The sequence below is a fragment of the Lycorma delicatula genome, chromosome 1 (assembly GCF_047948215.1).
Source record: "Lycorma delicatula isolate Av1 chromosome 1, ASM4794821v1, whole genome shotgun sequence".
Taxonomy (NCBI): Eukaryota; Metazoa; Arthropoda; class Insecta; order Hemiptera; family Fulgoridae; genus Lycorma; species Lycorma delicatula.
In genome coordinates, this window is record NC_134455.1 from 15,933,197 (window position 1) to 15,956,662 (window position 23,466).

The 23,466-nt window shown below is 28.5% G+C and overlaps 1 protein-coding gene across 1 annotated transcript in view; it reads left to right on the top strand.

Moving 5' to 3' along the window:
• Positions 1–517, top strand: part of LOC142331417 (octopamine receptor beta-1R-like) — a 222,084-nt gene extending 221,567 nt beyond the window's left edge. Inside the window, exon 4 of the mRNA XM_075377667.1 lies at positions 221–517. The gene's annotated coding sequence lies outside the window, so the exon portion shown is untranslated. The remainder of the gene's footprint in view (positions 1–220) is intronic.
• Positions 518–23,466: the final 22,949 nt, after the last annotated feature.

Genomic DNA, 23,466 nt, shown 5'->3' on the forward strand with positions numbered 1-23,466 from the left:
TTTAAAATGATAAACAGTTGTAAACATATGTTTGTCATAAATTGGTAGTTCAGTGGAACCCCCTTCTCTTTTGCAACTTAATTGAGCCAAAATATTTGGCGTAGAATACTTAATATTTAAATAGAAAATCTAGTATCACTCAAAATCTGAGCAATAACTAAATTATATTTGATTTTTTTTAAATATTTGTAATAATAAAAATGGTGTTTATCTGTTTCAGAATTGTTACAAAAGCGGTTTCAAGCGGATTTCTTTAAGTGGAAGTAGAAATTCATTTAAAATACCAGAAGTAGGAAAAGGGTACTTATTTGCAACATATGACAATCAATTTGGTAGTGTATTATGAAATACTTTCAACAATTTATGTATTAGGCCACAAAAAATATTTTATGACCCATGAATAATGTTATAATTTTACTGAATGAAATTAATTGAAAACATGCTGTAGAGTAAAATTTATTTAATTTTAATCCGTTAGTTTATTGTACTTCCAATTCTAACTGTACTTAATATTAATCACAAAATTGTTATACCTACTGTTGTTATAAATGTACGAAATTAAATATTCAAATACTGTGTTTTATCTTAATGTCTTATTCTAGCTATTGTGTCTAAATTGTTATAAATAATTCAGTATCATTTATTACATACACCTTGTCCATCATTTACATTGTGAAATAATACCTCCAGTTCGGATAATCCGTACGTTAATGATTTTATTTTTATTATTTAATATACATATATTAACTACCTATTGATGTTTAGTAATTATCTTAATTAAAGTTTAATTTTCATCTGAAAAAAATTAACTGGCCTACTACTACTTTTCCTTTTGAATAACACAAAAATTATTTTTCTCAGTGTTTATATAGCAACGACTTTTACAAAAATCCTAACGTTGTAACATTTTAAAAGTGGTTCATCTAAAAAAAATATTGTTTTAAAAGAGTATAAAAGAAATTTACTTATTAACTTTGTATGTAATTAAATTAAACTTTAACGTATTTCTGTTTTGTATTCTACATTGGTTTTTTAATAAATAATTTAGAAAATATACGCTAATAAAATAATGTAGTAAATTATTTTAGCTCATTTGAAATTTTTAGTTGTTAATGACGTTAATTACAAAATGATTGAATCGACAGAAAGATATTTTTGTGCTTTGTACTTAAAATGTAAACAATAACAGAAGTTCTTCTAAAGCAAAACAGAACAACCGATTTAGAACAGAAAAAAATGTAACTGTTAAAAAAAAATAACTAAATAAGATGCTGAATCAAATTCAATTATTTAACGTACTTATATTTTACAAATTATGATTGTAACTGAGTTATTTATACTTTTACATCCTAGACACTAACACTTAATAAAGAAGTATTCTTGGTGAAGTCATGGTCGAGCTTCTGGATAAGTTTTTTTTTTTTTTTTTAGCGGATTCTCAAAGAATTGGGAAACACTACTGCGTTCGGTAATTTTTTATATACATATGTATGTACGCATAAGATATCTTTGTCCGCTTTACCGGACGCAAATCTTAACCGATATTTACGAAACTTGGTGGGATGATGTAAACCCTATTGGAAATAAAGACCTATAATTTCACAAGAGAATTGGATAAGGAACCAGAGTTAAAAACCTAACAAATGTGTTTTATAACACCTTTTTTAAGTTTAACTAAAACCGGAAATCCACCATTCTGACGAACTTAACTGCAACAGAATTCTTTTTTAATTAAAATGGTTAACGCTCAGAAAGTGTCATCTGTCAGAAAAAACCTTTAACTTCTTCATATACTCTTTCAAAATCTAAAACAGTTCACTGTATTTGTTGGTACTAACCTATCTGGCTTAGTTTTCTTTTTTCTCATAAGACTTACATAGGATATTTTACCCCAGCTCCTATGTAACATCCCTATTTCCACCTTGTTATTACCGAACGCTACAACTTTAATAGTTAAAACACATTTCTTGTTTTAATTAAATCTGTTTTCCAAAATTTTGTTCATTTCTCATTCTGATTGAAATAGAATATTTATTTGTATAAAGTAACAAAAAAAATAATTTACCATATGTTTTTACACCAGTATAGTCAAAAGACTATACTAGTGCGGGAATAAAATTGTATATTCGAAATAAATACCTAGTTAGTTAAAAATAATTTACACGTATAGAATGTCGTCAGTGACTTATATTTAAATAAAATACATGCAATTTAAAATTATTATATATTTATTCTAATGTAGCAAATATCTTCCAATAAGCTATTTGGCTGCCTACTTGTTCACCCAGATATTTTTATTAACCTGAAGAATTTCAACAACTCCACTTGTTAAGTTGCCCATTCTGCTATTATACGGACATGAATAAATTCCATATCCTCATTTACAGGGATACTGAATACGGTATTGTTACAATTTTAAAATGTCCTACCATTAACGGTATGAAGATTTATGTTATAAAGAACATGATTTGATTAAATTCAAGCCTCCAAAGAAAATACTAATAACTATTTCGGAAACATAAAATAAATTATTACCAAACTATATTCAAATAAAAACTCCTTTCTCTAACATGAGTGTTTCCATGTTTGTTTTAAATACTACATACACATTAAAAAATTAAAAAAGAACTTCATGGGACTATTATGTTTAATTTCAAAACTAGAAAACATGTTAGCCTTGTCATTTCAGTGGATAATATTAAACTAGATATCTGGTTCATAAATATTTTTTTGAATGTATCTAAATTGCTTAAACGCGGGAAAGGTAGCCAGGTTCAGTAGCCATACTGATTATAACAAGAAAATTATTTAAATATAAGAATATAACAAACTTCTACTGACTTTAATTTTATAACAATTCAAAGAAAACTAATGATAAATATATTGATTATAAATTTATTTAAAATTGTTTCCTAATGAAATTTAATTATATATTATAATTTTTAGAGAAAAAATACAGTTAAAAATTTAAAGGAATTAAAGATAAATATTGGAAGTTAAATTTGTAAGTATTTTGGTGGTAAGGTTCAAATGAAAATATTTACTCGTATTTTATATCAGTTGTATCTTACTCCCATTCAGTCCAGGAAAAAACTCTTCTTCACGAAGCTCAGTTAAAGGCTTTTGTTTTATCAGTAGATAACATACTAAAAGTGAAGTTTTTGTTATTGTAAAAATTAACTGTAGGTTTTTTTTAAAGCCATACTGTGACAATTTTTCGTTTTGGTTGTTTAAGAAATTTACGAATTTTACAACATTAATATTTATGCTAGTAGAATTGTTTTTGTTTACTATTATTTAAAACAATCCTGATTTATAAACACACCGTCATTTTGTTATTAAATTAAGAGCAAATAAACGTTTGCAGAAAAAGCTGCTTGTATATGAACAGTCATTTGAATATTAAAGAATTAAAAGACAAAGTTTAGAAGATAGGGATTCTTAACTTAAAATAGATTCTATAGAGGAAAGAAAATCTCAATATCAATTACCAGTACTATATTAATTAACTGTGAGTATAAAAGTATGATACTTATGAAATTCGAAGACACAAAGTTAGATAACTGAATAAGTATAACTTTGTAAAGTAAATCATTCAATCTTCAAAATAATAGTGGCCTTAAACAAGAAATTGTTACATTTTTCCATTGAATATTCATCAATATTCATTCCGATACTCCTTTCTTAAAAAAATATGTATCTATATTTTGCTAAAATATTATATTTTTATAGAATTAATTAAAATTGAACCAAGGTAACTATGATAACTTTGCAGATGGAAAACTTTGATATTTATTTAGTGTATTACGACTGAAATTATTTAGTCTACAACTTCACAGATTTCAAAATTTTCATATTAATTTTTAAGCATCAGATTAATACCTTACACCCAAATTTCAACGGTCTCTTTATTAATATAAAATATTATTTAATATTTCTTCTGTACATAAAATAAAACTGACGCTTCATCTATTTTGGCATGAGAAGCAATGTAGTCAAACAGGAACGGCCCGAGCAGTAAGCGTGTAATAAAAATTATCTAAACAATCAAAAATAAATCAAGTAAGTCCTGAGCTAAAAATTCAATATCAATATTTTATTGATATTACAATATCAATAATTCTAATCATACTATCAACCTTTCCGTCGGATTACCAGCTGAGTGGTTAGGATAATAAAGCTACTTGTTTCCATTTATTTACAAGAAATTTGTTTAAATCAGCGTTTATAAATTAACTGCCATATCTGACCATATTTGTTCATAGATAAGAAATTTACAATAGGAAAGATCCTATAAAATAAAACCTTTACCGTTTTATATTTTACAACACTGCAAATTTTTGTATTTTTAAATCAGCAATATGTCATCAAAAAAGGAAGTACATATTTCATTTCTCTTAACTGTTACCAAATTCTACTTTTGCAACTTTTTTTTCATTTATCAGGAAATAAGCTCAATATCAAGAATCTTTTCAAAGAAAATTTAATTTCTTTCAATGAGAATTTTTTGTCAAATTCTGTAAATGAATAGCACATACAAGACAACCTATAATTGTCCATTTATAAACACTGTCAGGACTAAAATAATTTTGTGATATTTCTTTCTCATTCATTTTACTCATTATAATTACAAAACTGTACTTATTATTAATTTAAATGGATTATTATACCTCTACGGTATCGAACAATCTGTATAATTCCCCGCAAATACCATCATATTACTAATATAATTTCACTACCTTGATTGTATGTATAAATATTCAGAAGAATTATCACTATGTCTGAAGTCTCTCTTTTGTATTTTTAACGAAGGTGTTGTAGAATTTTGATACACCGTTGTTTTATTACAATTTTATTAGTCAAATCATTATTTTCTAAATACAAATTTAAATCTCTTTTTTTGATTCTGACAGCAGCTTTCTTAACATAAGTATTATCGCCCCTTATCTCATGTAACGTAATGGGCCTGAGATAGACGCCCCTCTATCGCATATTCCCTCTTTTTCGCGTCGACTCTAATACACACACTCTGTTACCCCCTATCGCGCTCGCTCTCTCACACTCTCTCACTCTCTCTCTCTCTCTAGCTATCTATCTAATAACCCCACATTTACAAAACATAACTCAAACCCCCCCTGTACATAAGTCAAACCCTCATACTGCATTAATAAAACTATACATACACTCAAACTTAATATTCTAACAATTAGTTATTATATTTAAGTATTAGCATTTGGTCTGTATCTCCACTACTTACCCACAGACCTGAGGAAACTTATCCGATCAACGTTCAAAATACCGAACTATCATTGCTTAGATAGAACCCTTTCTCCAAACTTGACCAGACGTACCTTGATCATAACAGACATCTAAAAATTAAATACTTGATATTCTCTTCTTCTCCTAAATTACCCGATGTGCATACAGTTAAAATACGATGATGCAAATCTTGATTTAAAAGGAGAAAGCATTTCAGTTCTACTGAAATTTTTACTTTAATGTACAATTTTTAAATTAACACCTTTTGCTAAAATATGACAGATTAGTTCCGTTGAACCAAAAAATCAAATTACTGATTATTATTGGGTGGTATATTCTAACTCATGAGTGAAAGTTTAAAACTACGTTTCATTACCTTCAGCCTACATAACTACGTATTTTAGACCAATTTGAGGCTTTTTTGTTCCATTTTCTAACGTTACAAAAAATTGTTTCTTTTAATGCAACAATCTAATGTTTGACTGTAAGCTGAAAATTCACCGTTGTTTATATTTTTCTTGGATGGAAACAAGAAGAGAAAAGAGATTCTTTCCCTAGCCTATTTGGAAACCTGAATTGTGGAAAACACTCGAATTCTCTATCACGATTGGGGCCACCTAACATATTGCTCTTAGTTGGTAGCTTACTGGCCAAATCAAGAAACTTTTTTCAGCCATCCTACTGCCTAGCATCCAGCTGCCTAGCTTCTTTTTTTTTTTTATTAAACTGAATATCTCTTTAAAAGGACAATAAATTTAGACGATTGAAAATATTAAAGATAATTTAAGGCAATCCTGTCTACCAGGGCTGTTTTCAGAAATTAAAATCCTATTAGGACCCAACTCTACATAGGTTACCACTTCAGGAAAGAAGTACTTTCAAAGAGATAATATATAATAGTTTATAGATACGTTATAAAATTCATAAAAATGAAGTTTCGAAACTTTATAGGTATACATTTTGTAAAATAGAATTACAAAACCGAGTTAACATTAATGCACTAGTTCAAATTTAATGTGTTAGCTACAGAAGAAGAACATACCTCTGACGTTTTTTTCACTGTTGTGAATCTTACCACACATTACGAGAATTCTTATCCCGAATCCCAAAATTATACCGGTACCATTTTTATCAACTGTTAATACATCACCCATTAATAAGAAATAATTTGAATTTTTATTACGACAGCAGTTATCTGTTACATTGTTGTAAAAATTGTTAAAATAATGTAAATTTGTGTGCCTTCTATTTTCACATTTTTTCTAACAATTATTATATGAGATGTCGTATTATATTTATACTACTTATTGTTTTGGTAACTTAAGCTAAAAACAAGTTGAAGTTTCTTTTAGGACACCTAATATGGAGATAAAATTAACTAATCTCATCGTCGTAATAAATTAAAACTAGCTACTACTTAAGCATCATAAAATAACGAAAAGTTTTCTACTTCATTATTGTTTATTCAAAAAAAGTTAACTATTATTAGAAAATCAACCTCAACCAGCTTACTTTTAAATGAAGTATACCTTGACATCAATACATATCTTAACGTTTTCGCTTTTTACTGCTAAGTTTTCTTTCGTTAGTTCCGTATTCTGTATCTTTTTATATGTTTACCATTATGATATTATTATTGTGCATATTGTCTCAGAAGAATTCCAAAGATCTACTGAGAAAATCAAACTTCCTTTAGTAAATATGCAGTTCTACAGACACAATCTGAATGCATATAGAAAATCTATTACAAATTTTTAGTTAAAAAATGTTCTTTGGTGTTTTTGTTTGTAGTCTTTATGAAACTGAACTTTTTATAATATAATGTATTTTAATATTTTCCTTGTAATTTTGGCACAAATCTGATGACGGAATTTTCTACCACTCATAGTGGTTGCATTTATATCCAACATAAAAAACCTAAGTTTCAAAAAAATAGACTGTAAAAGCTAAATTCAAATGATGGATTTTGGAACTCGTACAGACCGTGGTATAATAAGTTCAGTCTTGCGCTCTCCATGCCCAGCATGCAACCTACTCGTTCCATTGATTTTTAAGCATATTAAACTGTTTGATTTTAGTATACCAGCTACCTCGTTATTACAGAAAACTGTAAATGGATTTGTAAAAGTGAAGTGTTTTGGAAATAAAAATATTGCAAAAATCTCTCTATAAACTTAAAAAAAAAAATAGTTGAAAATATTTATTTAAGTCTACCGAAAAACCAATCAAGAAAATAAATTCAATTCGTCAAGAAAAATTATTCCGTAAACGAGTGGCTGTCAGTAGGAAAATTAATGATATTTTTAAATCATTATGATAGTAGAAGTAATTATTTTGCCTAATGTTTATGCGACAATTTGCGCACACTGAAAATTTCCTATGCCTCCAGCTAAGTGCGAGAAATGGGAGTGGTCATCTTTTTCTAACTTTGTTTTTTTTTTAAGTCATTTGACTGGTTTGATGCAGCTCTCCAAGATTCCCTATCTAGTGCTAGTCGTTTCATTTCAGTAAACCCTCTACATCTTACATCCCTAACAATTTGTTTTACATATTACAAACGTGGCCTGCCTACACAATATTTTCCTTCTACCTGTCCTTCCAATATTAAAGCCACTATTCCAGGATGCGACTATTCCAGGATGTATGTGGTCTATAAGTCTGTCTCTTCTTTTAACTATATTTTTCCAAATGCTTCTTTCTTCGTCTATTTGCCGCAATACCTCTTCATTTGTCACTTTACCCACCCATCTGATTTATAACATTCTCCTATAGTACCACATTTCAAAAGTTTCTAATCTTTTCTTCTCAGATACTCCGGTTGTCCAAGTTTCACTTCCATATAAAGCGACACTCCAAACATACACTTTCAAAAATCTTTTCCTGACATTTAAATTAATTTTTGATGTAAACTAATTATATTTCTTACTGAAGGCTCGTTTCGCTTGTGCTATTCGGCATTTATATCGCTTCTGCTTCGTCCATCTTTAGTAGTTCTACTTCCCAAATAACAAAATTCTTCTACCTCCATAATCTTTTCTCCTCCTATTTTCACATTCAGTGGTCTATCTTTGTTATTTCTACTACATTTCATTACTTTTGTTTTCTTCTTGTTTATTTTCATGCGATAGTTCTTGCGTAGGACTTCATCTATGTCGTTCATTGTTTCTTCTAAATCCTTTTTACTCTCGTAGCAAATCGTAGCATCTTTATCTTTTCACCTTGTACTGTTACTCCGAATCTAAATTGTTCTTTAACATCATTAACTGCTAGTTTCATGTAAAGATTAAAAAGTAACGGAGATAGGGAACATCCTTGTCGGACTCCCTTTCTTATTACGGCTTCTTTCTTACGTTCTTCAATTATTACTGTTGCTGTTTGGTTCCTGTACATGTTAGCAATTGTTCTTCTATCTCTGTATTTGAACCCTAATTTTTTTTAAAATGCTGAACATTTTATTCCAGTCTACGTTATCGAAAGCCTTTTCTAGGTCTATAAACGCCAAGTATGTCGGTTTGTTTTTCTTTAATCTTCCTTCTACTATTAATCTGAGGCCTAAAATGGCTTCCCTTGTCCCTATACTTTTCCTGAAACCAAATTGGTCTTCTTCTAACATCTTTTTTCTATCATTCAAGTAAAAATTTCATAAATATAGTACTATTATATAAAAATATTAATAAAACACTGTAAATAGAAATAAAAAACCGCTTAAATTTCTGTAAGCCTGGTAAAGAACCTTACTACGTCCGTTATGTTATTATCTTTGGCCGAATTGCAACGGTTATACCGCACACTAAGTTAGTTTTTCACTTTATCCTACTAATGAGTATTGTCAGTAAAAGCTATCAATAGAGCCGTTTAAACATCCTAAAAATAAGGAGAAAAGCTTAAAATTATAGTTACGTCTATACATGTTATTAGATAAAAGTTAAGAGTAACATAACGCAAATAAAATGTAACTGGGAAAACGTTAGTCTTTTCAGGATTCAAATTTTTTTTAGATCAGCGAGGATAATTCCTCGCTGATCTAAAAACTAGCTAGTAAACCGCTACACCAAATGACTTATCAGTTGCTGTAATCCATTTAAAATAATGGTTTATAATGGAATTCTGCTGTTCAACATTATTATGTAATAGTTAATTAGTACGAATCATTTGCCTTCAGAAGCCATTTGCTTGTTATTTATTCAAAATTATGTTAATGTAATTAACAATTAAATTAATTACAAAAAAAAAAACAAGTAAAATACACATAAAGCCTTATACTAACATATAGAATGAACGATTAACCATTTTTTTCAATTAGGTTTACTGGGAAAAAAGGAAAATCAATACAGTTACTATTCTCAGTTTGTACATTTAATAAAATTTAAAGACTTTTGTGGAAATTGTGTCTAAATACCAATTTTAAGAATCCTACTATCGTCTTATTTATTTTATTTATTAAGTATTTTTTTTTTTTTTTTAGTTTATGCGTTTATCTTATAAAAATATATTTCGTTAACGTATTGATAAAAAGTGTTTTACATAACGCATTGTAAATTTAACAAAATGATTTATTACCTCTATTTACTTGCTGTCTTCTTATTTCTTAAGCATATGCATTCGTTTATTTGATTGATATCATAACGTAAAAAATCGTTCGTAATTCTCTTTATGGTTAAAAACCAAAATTCATATTCCTAAAAAATTAGAAAAAAATTATATAAGGCATAGTAAACAACTACGTCCGCATTACAATGTAGTTTCTTTTATTAAATACGCATGTTACCTACATGTAAACAGGTGTGTGGTTTTTTTGTATAAAAAGTTTTTTTAAATCTTTAAGCATTCTAATATATTGAATATAAAATCACGGTTTTATTATAATTTTTTTTTAACAAAGTTTTTAAAATTTTCTTCACTTAATATGCGGTCAATGCTTATTTATTAATACAGTAATTCAATTTTTTTTTTCGTTAATCGAGGCAATAAGTAATTTTTTTATGACTACGCAAAAATTTTCTTTTTGTCATATTTCGGACATCGACTGCTTTGGTCATTCATCCCGATAGAATTTTTTAGCCTATGAAAAGTGCCATCCGTGCTTGACCTGGAATCGAAACTGATAATTCCATATGAAAGGCCGAAAACTACCACTTCGCCACGGAGATGGGCTTAAAAATCTTTTTGCAAAGTTTACTAGCAGTTTATAATTGTTTTTCCTTAACCAAACAAATATTTTAAATTTACCAGTTTAAACTTCTTTTTTTTTTTAACCTGCGGGAACACCGTTCAGATATTTCTTCACAGGATGAGATAGACAACAATTTTTGTAGCGTATAAAAAATTCCTTGCCTGACTGGGATTCGAATCCGGGAACTCCGGATGAAAGGCAGAGACGCTACCACTCGCGCTACGGAGGCCGGCGATTAACCTACTTGGAGATAAATTATCTCTTTCGTTATTTTTTTCATATTATATTGAAATATTAAATGTATCCTTAAATTTATATCAAAACCTTAAAGAGTTTTCCTCTAATTTGCAAAGTTGTAGAAAAATAAAATATTTTAACTGCTTCAAAAATACAGACTATTGTATTTACAGTCTTAACAGTATATATGTACAAAGCATTAAAATCTTGAGGTAAAAAGGAAGAAACTAAACAGTTGAATGTGAAGTGCTAGTATATTGATCCAAAACTACTGAAAGTGCTACGGTTTCTGCGTTCCTTAAAGTGTTATTACCATCATCTTTAGGGATATTATCTCTTTGAGGATGAAAACTACAAAATACTTTTTTGAATTCGAAAAAAATAATTTGTTTATTTTCATAGTAACAGAATATATGATCATCATGCAAGTTGTGTTAATTTATTAAATTTAATGTAAAGCAAAACCCATTACTTAATTTTTTTCTGGAATTTTTCTTTATAAACTTAAAATTTCAACTAATAAATATCAGTGAACATTTACTTCAAAATTTAACATTACCAACACGGCTTATTACGTTTCTGTAAGATTTAATTTATATGTACATTAAAAATACATCATGTAGCGATTACCCAGGATCAATTTTCAGTGGATGTAGATATTCACCTAATGTTTTTTCCTTATCAGTTGGGAAAAATATTTTAATTTTTTAACAATAAATCATTAATTTAATTTTAAATACCTTAAATTTTAGTAGTCTCACCACCTAAGCTATTCTTTCATTCACTACCTGCTATTAAATTATGATTACTATACCAGTGAATTTTTAAACATAATTCATTTTATCATTACAACAGATAAATGTTTTAATTAGCTGTTATAATTATAATTTTTTGTTTTATTTCTCTAATTTTACGACTTCAACCAAGGTTTCTTTCCATCTAATTGTTACTATACCACATTAAGCAGTATAGACTATCCAGATCAAGATCTGAGACCATTAATGTTAAATCAACTAATATTTAATTTAGATCAACTTCGATTAAGAAAAACCAGTGAAGGGTATAAAACAAGACGGACAACAAATGGTTTATGTGCAAAAAAGAAATAATAACAATTAGGTCACTACGTATAGTGACTTATTAATTATGTTAACTGTGTTTAACATAACTAATTCCTTGAGAAATCGTCTCTTTCCATCAGCATTTGTTGTAATACATGTGCACGTTATATAAAGGTGGACAAAATTACAACCTGCAAAATTCCTATTAGTCTTCAATTCATTTATTTATTATTTCATTAGGTTGTGTTTCTTTGTATGAGAATTATATACTTTGGACATACTTATTATCAAATTCTAAATTCTGCGAATAGTCTCTTCTCAACATAACCTGACCTGTAAAGCATTATTCTTTGTTACAAGTATCAATCTGAATTTTTTTTGTAGAGTCTTTTCTTTTCATTATTTTTTGTTTGAAATTGAAATATATTTCCTTAACCCTTTCGGCCTCAAGCCTATTTTGTAAGTACTAGTTAAAAGCATCAAGCACGTTTTTCAGAAAAAGTAGATATTTGGTAGAAATGCCACAAAAATAACAATATACACGATAAAATTATGAAAAAAAATTGGAATTACACAGTAAACTATGTAGATTGTGGTGCTGCAATCCAAAATGGTGTTACACCCTTGATTAATTATTTAAAAAATAAAATTCAACTTTTTTTCATTTAAAAAATATACTGAATTTGTTCTTTATTTGAAAAAAATCCTTGCTATTTATATCTAATCTATCTGTCTAAAAACTAAACTTATTTCTGAATAAAATTAAAAAAATGTCACTTAAAAATTCATATTATTTACAGAATTATTGAAATTTTTGTGTTACCATTTTTTTGTATCATTTTTTTTTTTTTTTTTTTTTTGTCTTCAGTCATTTGACTGGTTTGATGCAGCTCTCCAAGATTCCCTATCTAGTGCTAGTCGTTTCATTTCAGTATACCCTCTACATCCTACATCCCCAACAATTTGTTTTACATACTCCAAACGTGGCCTGCCTACACAATTTTTCCCTTCTACCTGTCCTTCCAATATTAAAGCGACTATTCCAGGATGCCTTAGTATGTGGCCTATAAGTCTGTCTCTTCTTTTAACTATATTCTTCCAAATGCTTCTTTCTTCATCTATTTGCCGCAATACCTCTTCATTTGTCACTTTATCCCATCTGATTTTTAACATTCTCCTATAGCACCACATTTCAAAAGCTTCTAATCTTTTCTTCTCAGATACTCCGATTGTCCAAGTTTCACTTCCATATAAAGCGACACTCCAAACATACACTTTCAAAAATCTTTTCCTGAGATTTAAATTAATTTTTGATGTAAACAAATTATATTTCTTACTGAAGGCTCGTTTAGCTTGTGCTATTCGGCATTTTATATCGCTCCTGCTTCGTCCATCTTTAGTAATTTTACTTCCCAAATAACAAAATTCTTCTACCTCCATAATCTTTTCTCCTCCTATTTTCACATTCAGTGGTCCATCTTTGTTATTTCTACTACATTTCATTACTTTTGTTTTGTTCTTGTTTATTTTCATGCGATAGTTCTTGCGTAGGACTTCATCTATGCCGTTCATTGTTTCTTCTAAATCCTTTTTACTCTCGGCTAGAATTACTATATCATCAGCAAATCGTAGCATCTTTATCTTTTCACCTTGTACTGTTACTCCGAATCTAAATTGTTCTTTAACATCATTAACTGCTAGTTCCATGTAAAGATTAAAAAGTAACTGAGATAGGGAACATCCTTGTCGGACTCCCTTTCTTATTAGGGCTTCTTTCTTATGTTCTTCAATTGTTATTGTTGCTGTTTGGTTCCTGTACATGTTAGCAATTGTTCTTCTATCTCTGTATTTGAACCCTAATTTTTTTAAAATGCTGAACATTTTATTCCAATCTACGTTATCGAAAGCCTTTTCTAGGTCTATAAACGCCAAGTATGTTGGTTTGTTTTTCTTTAATCTTCCTTCTACTATTAATCTGAGGCCTAAAATTGCTTCCCTTGTCCCTATACTTTTCCTGAAACCAAATTGGTCTTCTCCTAACACTTCTTCCACTCTCCTCTCAATTCTTCTGTATAAAATTCTAGTTAAGATTTTTGATGCATGACTAGTTAAACTAATTGTTCTGTATTCTTCACATTTATCTGCCCCTGCTTTTTTGGTATCATAACTATAACACTTTTTTTGAAGTCTGACGGAAATTCCCCTTTTTCATAAATATTACACACCAGTTTGTATAATCTATCAATCGCTTCCTCACCTGCACTGCGCAGTAATTCTACAGGTATTCCGTCTATTCCAGGAGCCTTTCTGCCATTTAAATCTTTTAATGCTCTCTTAAATTCAGATCTCAGTATTGTTTCTCCCATTTCATCCTCCTCAACTTCCTCTTCTTCCTCTATAACACCATTTTCTAATTCATTTCCTCCGTATAACTCTTCAATATATTCCACCCATCTATCGACTTTACCTTTCGTATTATATATTGGTGTACCATCTTTGTTTAACACATTATTAGATTTTAATTTATGTACCCCAAAATTTTCCTTAACTTTCCTGTATGCTTCGTCAATTTTACCAATGTTCATTTCTCTTTCCACTTCTGAACACTTTTCTTTAATCCACTCTTCTTTCACCAGTTTGCATTTCCTATTTATAGCATTTCTTAATTGCCGATAGTTCCTTTTACTTTCTTCATCATTAGCATTCTTATATTTTCTACGTTCATCCATCAGCTGCAATATATCGTCTGAAACCCAAGGTTTTCTACCAGTTCTCTTTATTCCGCCTAAGTTTGCTTCTGCTGATTTAAGAATTTCCTTTTTAACATTCTCCCATTCTTCTTCTACATTTTCTACCATATCTTTTTTACTCAGACCTCTTGCGAAGTCCTCCTCAAAAATCTTCTTTACCTCCTCTTCCTCAAGCTTCTCTAAATTCCACCGATTCATCTAACAACTTATCTTCAGGTTTTTAAACCCCAATCTACATTTCATTATCACCAAATTATGGTCGCTATCAATGTCTGCTCCAGGGTAAGTTTTGCAGTCAACGAGTTGATTTCTAAATCTTTGCTTAACCATGATATAATCTATCTGATACCTTCCAGTATCGCCTGGCTTTTTCCAAGTGTATATTCTTCTATTATGATTTTTAAATTGGGTGTTGGCAATTACTAAATTATACTTCGTGCAAAACTCTATAAGTCGGTCCCCTCTTTCATTCCTTTTGCCCAGCCCGTATTCACCCACTATATTTCCTTCCTTGCCTTTTCCAATGCTTGCATTCCAATCTCCAACTATTATTAAATTTTCATCTCCCTTTACGTGTTTAATTGCTTCATCAATCTCTTCGTATACACACTCTACCTCATCATCATCATGGGCGCTTGTAGGCATATAAACGTTAACAATCGTTGTCGGTTTAGGTTTTGATTTTATCCTTATTACAATGATTCTATCGCTATGCGTTTTGAAATACTCCACTCTCCTCCCTATCTTCTTGTTCATCACGAAACCTACTCCTGCCTGCCCATTATTTGACGCTGAGTTAATTACTCTAAAATCACCTGACCAAAAGTCGCCTTCCTCTTCCCACCGAACCTCACTAATTCCTACTATATCCACATTCACCCTATCCATTTCCCTTTTTAAATTTTCTAGCCTACCAACCTTTTTTTACGCTTCTAACATTCCACGCTCCGACTCGTAGAATGTTATTTTTTAATTTTCTGGTGACCCCTTCCTTAGTAGTCCCCACCCGGAGATCCGAACGGGGGACTATTTTACCTCCGGAATATTTTACCAAGGAAGGCGCTTCCATTGTTGCTATGTGAAAATGCAGAGAGCCACATTTTCTTGGAAAAAAAGCAGCTGTAGTTTTCCATTGCTTTCAGCTGCGCAGTACTCAGAGGACTGAGTGATGTTGATACGGCCGTTTAAGTCATTGTGACTCACGCCCCTAACAACTACTGAAAGAGCTGCTGCCCTCTTTCAGGAATCATTCCTTAGTCTGGCTCTCAACAGATACCTCTCCGATATGGTTGCACCTTCGGTCCAGCTACTCTGTATCCCTGAGCACTCAAGCCCCCTCACCAACGGCAAGGTCTCATGATTCATAGAGGAGGTTGTATCATTTATGCTTTGAAATTACAAAATAATTCTAAAATGGTGCGCTGAAAACATTTTACCAAACCAAGGGGTTGCATGTGATGATACTGTACTCCAGTAACTCTAATTTTAATTAGAGTTACTCCAGTAATTCTAATCTTTCTAATTATCTCCATATTCAGTATGCAAGCTTTAAAACCTTTCATTTCAGAAATGGTAATATTTTTCCATTTTCGGTATGGTTCATACAGCCTATTTCTATTTACATTTAAATATTGATCGGCTGATCTATTGGTTTCTTTCACCATCAGTTCAAATAAATTAAGTGTAAATAATAAATAAAAATAAATTATAGGTGTGGAACCTGAATTAGGCATATGTTTTGGGCCGGGGAGTTCCAAAAATTGATGTGGAAGAGGGACATTATCTTCCGGTTCAATGATGATTATGTATGCCTCATCTTCTTCTGAATCCCCATCACTATCGCTTGTGATTATTTCATCATCTTCTTCAGCCCCACTATAACTAGATAATTCGAAATAGCTATCAGTATCATCAACAAAAAAGTTATTAATTTCTGCATCGGTAAGACATCTACAACGCCCGGACATTGTAGAAAAAAAAACACCGAACTAACGAATAAATCTGAATATTTTACGGATCACGGTAACTAAAACTATAACTAACACTATAATTGAAACTCTAATTTCATAAAATAATATTATAATACCAATAAAAAATCCCTTATAAACGGACGGAGTAACCAAAACATAACCATGAATGCACGGAACAAACTTCTGTTTACATCAGAGATTATCGGAATTTTTAAATCGATTATCCTCCAAAATACGTATGGTAAAATGAAAACAACCTATACTATCGATATCTACGAATTTTAAACTTTAAGAAAAGATACTATATGAGTGAACTAGCAGTAACGTGAAGAAATATATGAACATAAAAACTACATACCGATGTATCGTACGAGTGAGACTGTTACCACATCACTCATGTACGATATATCGTTACCTTGAGGCCCTAAGGGTTAAAGGTTGTTCATTGTTTTTTTAATCTGTAAACACGACCACTTATTCGGTACACACAATGGGAATTATGCTACAATTTTTTGTATCTAACTAAATCGTAATTGTTAGGTTCGTAAAATGTTTCTAGATTATCTGCACATAAGGTACAGAATCTAAATAAACGTATCAAATGTTATTATCATTATTGCTTCTAATTTATGTAAGTAATCAAATGAATCACATCAAATTTCTGTTCCGTTCTCAATTATCAGCTTTAAAGATTCAGCTTTCTCCTATAGAGTTCAATTATCATTTTTGTAAGTTAATATCTAAAGGACATATTATAATTGTAATTATTAAAAGTTTTTTGCTGAATATTTCAATGGGTACAGAAATAAATAAATATCCAAACAACGTTTGGATACAAAATAAAATTATTAAGCTCTTGTAAACTTCAGTTTACAAAAGAGTTCCGAAGGATTTCAGAATATTTTTACTAGAATACTCCGGGTTCGGTAATACATTCCTAAATAATAATACTTTAATTACCATTTTTAACCTTCTTAAAGCGGCTTAATAATTTAATTTAAATGTGATGTAATAGGTATAATTATCGTGTTCATATTTTTAGTTTTGCTGTATTCTAAAACAAAAAAAAAAAAAACTAAAAAAAAAGTTATTTTTTAAACTGGATATTATTATTACATATTTAAATTATTAAATATAGTTTTATTTTTCATATTAAGAATTAAATTATTTATTCACATGAAAATTCTCAGTACTCGGTTAATATTCTTCATCGGTAAATTTTTAATCCTACTATGGAATATTTTAAGTTAATTGTTGATAACTGCATTGTTACAAGATTTTTATACGCAATTATTCCAAGTAATGATGTCAAAAGTGAAACTTAAAATTATATTATATAGGATTTACACTTATAAAATCAAAATATAAAATCTAATTTTTTCCGTTGAACTAAAGACTTAATGTAAAATTGTACTGTTAATCGAAACGTTTAAAATTTTGTGGCTTGAAATGTATTACGAAATTTACAATTATGAATAAATAAATCAAATGATAGCACTACACAAATATTCCGTAGCTTTGAATTTGTGCTAAACACGAATGCAGACATTACTACTAAAGTTTTATGTATTTAATCGTATAAACATGTAAAATATCCATTAATTCAGTGAATAATTACTAATATGAACAAATTATACTGGATGTTTGCTAATGGAAATACATACAAATTACGAATAAATATGAAATACAAACAATTTATTACTACTATAATTGCGTACAAATATTTGCTGTGTAATGTATTCTTGTAGATTTTTAACAATAGTAAATGTGATATTAATTTATATTAGTAAGTAAATGTCAATTAATTACATAAATTTTACATTCATATTCATGTAAAAACGAATATTTTTTGGTAGCTATTTAATAAATAACACCAACACCGGATCTAAGCATTAACTTTTTTTAACATTTTCATAGAAGTTTATGTATTATTTAAAGAAATTTTTTTCTGCACTCCGTTTCAGAAATTATAATAATTTCTAAGTTTAAAACCTTAAATTAACAATATTTGCCGATCTGAATACAGATAGATTATAGGATGAAAAGATAAAAATAAAATTCACTATTCTTAAGAAATAAAATTATTTTGTATTTAAATGAAATTTAAATAATTAAATAACTCCTTATTTTTAATAACTCCTTACGGAGTCGTAAAAAGCGGAAATGAAAGAATAAATAAATGTCAACCGAATTTGGAAGAATTTTAATTTAATTTGTGAATGGTTAATTTTTAAAGCTAAATAACCGATTATGAATAATTATTTATTATTCTGTTAATTTTCTAATTTAACTCTTAATGTTTAATCTGTTAATTTTTAACAGTTATTAATTTTACTGAAATGTAAAACCCTGATAAAATACATATTCATGTTTACGTTTTCCGGGTTCAAATATTAGTAAATATATTGTGTTTCTAGTCATCACGTTTGATTATTATCAATACTGTTTCAGGATCGGTTTGCCTGATAACTTTAAGAGACTTTACACCCAATTTACAAATGTATTTGGAGGTTTCTTTGAACTATTATATTCTTTAACAAAATAATATATATATATATATATATATATATATATATATATATATATATATATATATATATTTATTTATTTATTTATTTATTTTTGTTTTTTTTTTTAAATCTGTACTTTTAAGGAAGTAAGAAACAAGTTTACCACAAGATTTAAAAATAATGCAATTCAGAAAAAGTGCATGGTTATAAGTAAGCATTATGAGCAATATATTAGACGCTAATATTGGTACTATATAATTGGATACTTTAAAATTATTTTTAAATAAATAATGAAATAGCTTACATATTAAATTTATAAATAATTACGTTAACTGTATATAATAAAGTAAGATACTCATTTTTTAGTTTCGGTGCATGATTTTGGCAAATGGAAAACAGGTATATTTGTGTACTCGTGTGTGTATATGACAATCAGTAATTTCAAAATTAATTATAGAGGTAAAAATTAATTTTATAGATAATTTTAACATATTTAAAATTAAAGAAATTATATTATTCCAAACATAAATTATATATCATGAATGATTGCAATTGTGCAATTTTTAAGGGAATTCACATAATATATATTTACATATACATATATATTTTTATGCAAGTTAATTTATAGAATTTCTGCGAGGATTGTTGTAATTAATTGTTGTACCTAATATCTAATTTATATACATAAAAAAACTACCTAAACATGTTAAATTTCATGTTATTGTTATTATTACTACTATGATTATATATTTAATGAATTTAAGTTATTTTTAACAAAGTAAAACAATAAAGATGTAAATTTTGTTAATTTTTTTTTTTTTAATAAAAAAACTTGTATTGTTGATTACCTGTGAATAAACAGAGCTTTTTGTGATTGTGTGATTCATATTTGACATAAAGCAAAATAGAATATAGAGAACATAATTAAAAACAAAGTTACGTAATTAATATTTATTTTGAAGACAACTACAGTTAAAGACAAAGAGATTTAATGTTTACTTTTTAAAATAACTACCATGTAAAAATTTTAATTCTTTTAAAGAAAGAAAGTATAATTAATTAACAGCATCTCGTTCTTTTTGATCCTAAGCAATACTGGTTTAAGTAAACATTTCATTTTCCATAAAAATATCTCGTTTGTACAAGATTTTAAATCTTAAGAATACAAAAACAGTTTAATTGAATAAATCTTTGCCTTGCATGTACAAATAAAATTTTTTTGTATTGTCATAATTTTGATAATAATGTGATTTTAATTTTAGTAATATATTGTTCTTTTTGTCTTTTTAAATAAATTATTAGATTCCCTTAAACCTACAACTGAAAATTAATATAGTAAACCTACAATAAACATTATGCACTGAATTTGAAATTTAACTCGTGTTCTTAGTAACCTCATATTTACGTAGAAACCTTTATTTAATATAATTTATTTCTATTTTCTAAATGTACTTGTGAATATCCAAATTTACGATTATTTTAACCATATTAAATCATTATATTTGTTTATTTAAATTAATATTTTCTTTGTGTAATCATACAGAATGCAGTGAAATTTTTAAGTCGATTTTAGATCTACGAATGAAGTTAGTAACTCCAAATACAGTTTTATAAATACATTTTCACATAAATGATTCATTATTAAAGCAATAAAATTTCGGTTTATTAGTTTGTCTTCTCAATGTCCTCTCTGCCAATTTTAATTATAAATTTTCTTAAATTAGCTGATGTATGAAATTAATAAGTAGTTAATATATTAATCTAATAAGCGCGTTTGATTATTACTGTTATCGGTTAAACCAAAACTACTTCATTTATGGTTTTGCGTGAAATGTTTGAAAACAAATTTTCATCCGTACTGGGAATCGAATTTATCTCCCTTGAATTTTAGATAAAATGTTAATGATTTGGATCGCTGTGACCAAATTAAAAATTAAAAAATTGAAATTTTAAAACCAATTAATTATCAATTATTCCTTAAACATCTACAATTCATTTCTGTTGAATATTTTTTCATAAATAGTAAACACTGAAATTACCTTCAAAATTGTCTCATTTGAAAATTGAGTCCAACTCTTTTAATTAGTGGTAAAGAGAGGGGCGTAAGTCAAAACACCATAAAAATGTAGGTTACACTTACCCATTCCCAACAAAGATAAAATTAAGAGTCCTTTTTTACTGAAAAAAATTTACTTATACTTACTTTCTTGCTCTTTAAAATTTGAGTCTTAAAGTTATTTTTATATAGGAAACGCATGATAATAATAATTATAAAATCCGTATATTTATATTTTATACAATTTAACTGTTTAGTTTTACATAGTTAAAAAAAAATTTGAATGGTTTTCGTTTACTTAATGTAAGAGATAGATCATAGTTCACCTAATTTATTTATACATTAAGAAATTGGTCACATAACTCCTTATTTATATTAATTACTATCTGTTGCGTGTAGTAAAGTGTGAATAGCTGTTAGCATAGTTATAACTAAATGTATAATCACAACCAAACGAGTTTATTAAAGTAAGATGTACCATTATTTATTCTATGTGTGATGTTACCTTGTACTCGTATTATTAAACAGAGAAATGTGATAATTTTTTGTTACCAATAATAATAGGACTTATATGCAAGTTAATAGAACGATTTTGACCTTTATTCTACACAAACATTTGTCCTATCCATTCATTCTGTTCTTCAGTCTTCCCTTTTTTCACCCTAAGTAGAGGTAGATTACATTTGTAACGACTCAACACCAGTTGAATTTGTAGTGAGTGAGTTTGCTAGTTTAATCACGTTTTTTTTAGGAAAAAATGAATCTATCCCCCACACCACCAGAGAGTGGTGTGGGGGATAGATTCATTTTCTCCCACACCACTTTAGCTATTTTTTGAGTTACACCAGTAAATTGATAATATCCAACAATTGGCGTAAAATTGCCTACTGATTACAGCATATTCAGTTGTATACTTTTTTTTTTTTTACCTCCGGGTCCGTATTCAAACAATTCGTTCCGCAGAGGATGAGATGAATGTTATGTAGCGTGTGTAAAAATTCCATGCCTGACCCAGGACCTCCGGGTGAAAGGCCTAGACGCTACCACTCGCGCCACGGAGGCCGGCCAGTTGTATACTTAGTTTAACTCATCATAACTTGTTACAAGAAGAAGGCGTCGCTTCAAGATCAGCCTTTACTCAAATAGCCGAATTTTTGCGAAAATAATATAGTTGTAAAATAAACTTCTATGCACACTTTTCAAAATTTAGTCCGTATCCTTTTGTTAGAATGACATTAATAGAAACTTCGTTGTGGTCCTTCTTCAAACACATATCATCACTTTTTTATCCCTCATATATTCCAAAGTACTACTTGCAGGTTTTTTAAAATGTTACTTTTTTGTGTTGAATATTACTTTGCGCCATAGCAATCTGTAATATGACTTATTTTACTAACTTCTATATGTAGATCACTCAAGCTGAATGCACTGTTTACTGATACTTTTCAGAAAGCTTATACTAACAGGATTCTCTCTCATACAGTTACCAGTCAGGTAAAATTTTCTCAACTGGTGCCTAAGAGTATTAGATAAGTTGATCTTAAGAAAGATTGGAAAAAAGGAAGAAACCGTTTGCAGATAATTTTACGAATTATAAATACTTCTAATAAGCTATTTTTTAATTTACATATAATCCATAGTTTTTTTTTATTAAAGCTAGTAGTGTTTTAATGATACTTATTTAATTTTTATAAATCAAATTTAAATAAAACTTATAATTCTCGGCAAAGTTTCTCGGAAACTGATTACAACAGTATTGTATTTTGTCTATTTTATAAGAACGGATATAAATTTGGTCCCAATAGCTAACATTCTTTTCAGTCCGTTTTTCTAACAATTATTTAAAATGAAACAAGTTGTACACGGCTGATAACATCGATCTAGCATGCTCTAAAATGAGTTTTCAATCTCAGTTATCTATGATTCCTATAAATAATTAAAATATTCTTAAACTTCTATTTACAGGAATCTATGATATTACCATGTTTGATAAATATATATATATGAATATCAAACCTTTCTGTTAACTCCTCATCGAATAATATTATTTATTTTATTGGAATTATATTACATAGGTTGTTTTAGAATATTTATTTTCAGATTAATAGATGTTTAATATACAAACATTTATAAACTACTCTTGTAATTTACATGTAAACATTATTATTATGTGTAATTATGTGTGAGCATATTATTTTACTACTATGTAAAGCAATACTGTATTTGTTGTTGAAAAGGTGAGAAATACGATAATTAACGATGACAAATAAATACATGTTTATGTAATGTGTGTAGTTAATGCATTTTTTCATTCATTTGACTGGTTTAATATTATTCCTTTTTATTTTCTCCTAACATTTTAAATTAATCATAAATACTACGTCCATAATAACATTACTCCATAATTTTTACCATCTGTATTTCTCTCCATCATCAAATTAACTTAATTT